At 47.3% G+C, this 4,442-nt stretch overlaps 1 pseudogene across 1 annotated transcript; it reads left to right on the top strand.

Moving 5' to 3' along the window:
• Positions 1 to 488: 488 nt before the first annotated feature.
• Positions 489 to 2,486, top strand: LOC110539140 (class A basic helix-loop-helix protein 9 pseudogene; annotated as a pseudogene). The gene has a single exon (XR_016484759.1). The product of XR_016484759.1 is annotated as a class A basic helix-loop-helix protein 9 pseudogene (transcript).
• The last annotated feature ends 1,956 nt before the right edge of the window (positions 2,487 to 4,442 follow it).

Below are 4,442 nucleotides of genomic sequence, written 5' to 3'. Positions count from 1 at the left end.
CACGGTCGTCCAGTGACTGATATTCATGGGACTCTCCAATTAAGATAAATATCAGAAAAATTTGCACCAGAATAAATAGCACCAGTAGAAGCAACGTGACTAGTAGGCTGCAAAATAATAGGTATTTGAGAGGAAATAAATGAGTTGTGGATTTACATTGAAGCAAGCTTCATACATTGGAGCACCCGCTCAGAGCCGAAGTGATCTATCAATGGCATAGATACGGTATGATCCAAAAATAATGAATAGGCAGAAGTCAAGAAAAAGTCAATTGTCTTGCCAAAAAGGCTGTGGAAGTGTTGAAACACTTAGAGATCCTCTAAGGGGTGAGAGGGAGTGTCTGTGGAGGAGGAGGAGGTGACAGCCCATTTGCCTTGAGGGCGCCCATAAACCAGGTAGAGAGAGAGAGCGCACCATTCCTCATAGGTGACTGAACCATGTGACTGGAGGAGAAGGGCTGGCTTTAAAATTCAGGCATTGGCCATCCCGCAGAGGCAGAGGTAATCACAGGGCGCCAGAGGAGTCGGAGACCAGGGCTGTCGGGACACAATACCCAACAACGTCCCAACTGACTGCCCCGTGAAAGACACAGCGGGACACAGCACCCAACACCAACCCAGCCGGCAGCTCCGTGAAAGACGGCGCGGGTCACAACACCCAAAACCAACCCGACCGGTAGCCCCGTGGAACAAGCCACGGATCTACAGCAGAGGAGGTCCTGGCATAGCGACGGCAGCTATAGGAACACACCAGGTACAAGGCATCTAATCTACCTCATAGCCTCCTCTACACAAGAAGAACTACACAAAGCTACAGACAGCGGCTACAGAGAAACAACTAAGTAGACAGCGGCTACAGAACAACTACAACAACAGCCAGTGGTGATGAGCTGCAGCAGTCTGGCAAGGTTAGAGGAATTTTCAGAGGAGGAGCTGGAGCTGAGCATGCTAGGTCAGGGAGAGAATGATGAGGTGAGCGACGACAGCCCCGTGGGCCCCTTGCAGGACAGCGAGGGCTCGGCCAGCAGCCCTCCCAGCGATGACACTGAGGGGGGCCAGTCCAAGAAGCGTAGCCGCCCGGTCCGCTCCAAGGCCCGCCGTGTGGCCGCCAACGTACGTGAACGCAAACGCATCCTGGACTACAACCAGGCCTTCAACGCTCTGCGTGTGGCACTCAACCACGACCTCAGCGGCAAGCGGCTCTCCAAGATTTCCACCCTGCAGAGGGCCATCAACCGCATCTCAGCCCTCTCTGTCTTCCTCAGCTCCAACCCCCTCAGTAAGCCTTGCTCCCACCGGGAGTGCCACAGGCCAGCTGGGAGGTCATTGGCGGTGGGAACGGTGGGGACGTCACGGCTGGACCCGCCCAGGGTGACAGTTGCTCATCGCCTGGAGTCCCAGAACTACGTCTCCTGTAACCACACATCACTCCCCCATCAGATCCAGCCTCAGCAGGGAACCCACCCTCACAGGCTGCCAACAGAGACACACCTCTACATTGACAGCTTGGGCTCCTCATGCCCCCCCTCGCCAGACTACCCCTGCTATCCTGCCAAGGGCCAGTTGTACCCCTCACGCGGACACTGTGGGACAGGGAACCCCTTGGAGCAGCCACCAAGCCCTATTAGGTACACCCAGGTGGGCGAAGGGCTGGGGTACCAGACTAGGGGGTGGGCCTCCTGCGCCCAGGGCTACATTGATGCCTTTATGGAGTCGTCTCCAGCCCTGGGCCTCCCCTGGCAGGTGAGCCACATCCAGGAGACAGCAGGCCCCCAGCACAGCCTGCCCCTACTCTGACACTAGGACCAGAGAAGTTATAGCCTAGGTATCCACCACAGTGGCCCCTGGAGTCTAGGGAATAGACCAGCCAACTGTCCTAATGATCTCAGGGAAAAATATGAAAAAGTGAGCTTCGTGTGCTCTCACTGTTGCAATGGATTCAGTATTACGGTGCAACTCTCTAAAGACACTGAATTAGTTTCAAGTTTTAATGTCAAAGTGAAATGCCTTTCTAAACCCAACAATGCAGTAATCAATAACAATGTAAAACTAAAAATAACATAAGGTAGAACAAAAGCACAAGAGAAATAAAAATAAGAAGAACATGAGAAAGTAAGTAAGCACACTATATACAGGGTCAGTCAGTTCCAGTACCATATTTACAATGTGCAGGGATACTGGATGTGTTATCTAACAATGTAAATATGATTGTCATATCCTGAATAGAATGGCAATGTATATTTCTGGATGTTTTAAACATGACCATTCAAGCCAATTCATGTTATTCTTATAGAGTAAAACTTTCAATTGCTCAAAACACACACCTCACTTGTCCAAAGTGTTGAGAGTCTGAATGTATTGCAGCAATCCTCTTTACAAACCCAACGAACAAACTTCTTGTAGTTTTTATATTGCATTATTGTATTAATGTATGTGAATGCTACAGTTTGTATTCTCATTTTTAAAAATGTAATAATAAAACCTTTAAAAAAATGACTCACGAGTTTGTGCAGTTTATATGAAAGCTTGCATGTGTGTGTGTGTGTGTGTGTGTGTGTGTGTGTGTGTGTGTGTGTGTGTGAGTGTGTGCATGTGTTCATTTTTGCCTTGAGGTCTGTACTATTTAGCCTCTATCTTCCAGGGTCTCAGTTGACAAGGGTCCCTATCCTAGCTGAGGAATGGGTTTGCTTGCCCATTCTTGTCATATTTCTAAGAAAAGAGAAGCCAAGGTTCTTTTTACATGCAAAATAAAAGGCAATAATGGACCAATAGCCAGTGGTGCAACATCACCTCTTCTGTTCCCAGTGTGGAATCATTGAGGAATGTTGGGACTAAAGAATGTGTTTGTTGAATTATTTGGTGTGTGCATGTGCGTATGTACTGTATATGTTCATGTGCGTATGTCTACGAGTGATGCCTATGTTCTTTCTACACTTCCAAATAAACTTAACCAAATACAACAACTATGCAATATTACAGTGGTCCACATTACTTACTTTATTTAACTTGGCAAATCAGTTAAGAACATATGCTTATTTACAATGATGGCCTAGGAACAGTGGGTTAACTGCCTTGTTCAGGGGCAGAACGACAGATTTTTACTTTGTCAGCTCGGGGATTTGATCTAGCAACATTTTAGTTACTGGTCCAATGCTCTAACCACTAGGCTACCTGCCGCCCACTATTACTAACCCTCCCTATCCTACCATCCAACCTGCACCTGCACACACAAGAGCTTCCCACTCCCCTCTCCTGCTACAGTATGTCATGGAAACAGCTTTAATATTAGACTATAGGACTGAGGCCACAGACAGATTTATGAAGGCTCAGGAAGGAAGCCCATGCCCCGTCATCAGAGCGGTGAAATCCCCTGGCTGAGGGGCTGCTCTGGCCCGCGGGTGTGATAGTGAGTGTGTGTGTGTGTGTGTGTGTGTGTGTGTGTGTGTGTGTGTGTGTGTGTGTGTGTGTGTGTGTGTGTGTGTGTGTGAAGGGGTGTGTTAGAACACTGTTTGAACACCATGGAGGTCTGCCAGGATGGGCCTTGGTCTGCCACTGAAAGGAACTGGCCTGAGGACAGCTACTGTACAATAGACTTATTGGAGAGCCTGTAAGTAAGTGTGTGTGTGTGTGTGTGTGTGTGTGTGTGTGTGTGTGTGTGTGTGTGTGTGTGTGTGTGTGTGTGTGTGTGTGTGTGTGTGTGTGTGTGTGTGTGTGTGTGTGTGTGTGTATGTGTGTGTGTGTGTGTGTGTGTGTGTGTGTGTGTGTCTTTAAAAGGGTGTCGAGTGGATAGAGGTGCTCCTTCATTCACAGACGTGAATCACTGTAAAACTTTGACTCACCAGTTCAATCTCATCATAGACACATTTGAGTGACAGATGCGGTGACGGCATGTCTTCCCGCTTACTGTGGCAAAAAGCCAAGCCAACCCTGGCTACCTGTTTACATGCTGTTCTATGTAAGTCCCTGTATATCATTGGGTGAAAGTGTCTCCACTGTCCACCATGTACTGCACCATAACACCCATACATGTATTCATTTCTCTCTATTGCAAAATACTCAATCCCAACCTAATATCATGTAGGGTATTATGGTGCAGTTCATGGTGGACAGTAGATCAACTTTCACCCAAATATATACTGTACCAATTTGTGATCTTCATGAAATTAGATTAATAAGACAGTATAACATATATCAATAGTGTTTCATATCATTGTCTAAGATGACATACAGTACACTGAGTATAACAAACATTAGGAACACTTTCCTAATATTGAGTTGTACCCCCCCCGGATGGAATCCCCGAGCTGCCCCTGAACAAGGCAGCTCCCACTGTTCTCTGGTAGGCCGTCATTGTAAATAAGAATTTGTTCTTAACTCACTTGCCTAGTTAAATAAAGGTTAAATAAAAAAACAGAACAGCCTCAATCATTGGGGCATGGTGTT

Source organism: Oncorhynchus mykiss, chromosome 12 (genome assembly GCF_057628025.1).
Source record: "Oncorhynchus mykiss isolate SJ-2025 chromosome 12, ASM5762802v1, whole genome shotgun sequence".
Classification (NCBI taxonomy): domain Eukaryota; kingdom Metazoa; phylum Chordata; class Actinopteri; order Salmoniformes; family Salmonidae; genus Oncorhynchus; species Oncorhynchus mykiss.
The sequence above is the reverse complement of the archived record's forward strand: the minus strand, read 5'-3'. Positions and strand labels throughout refer to the sequence as shown.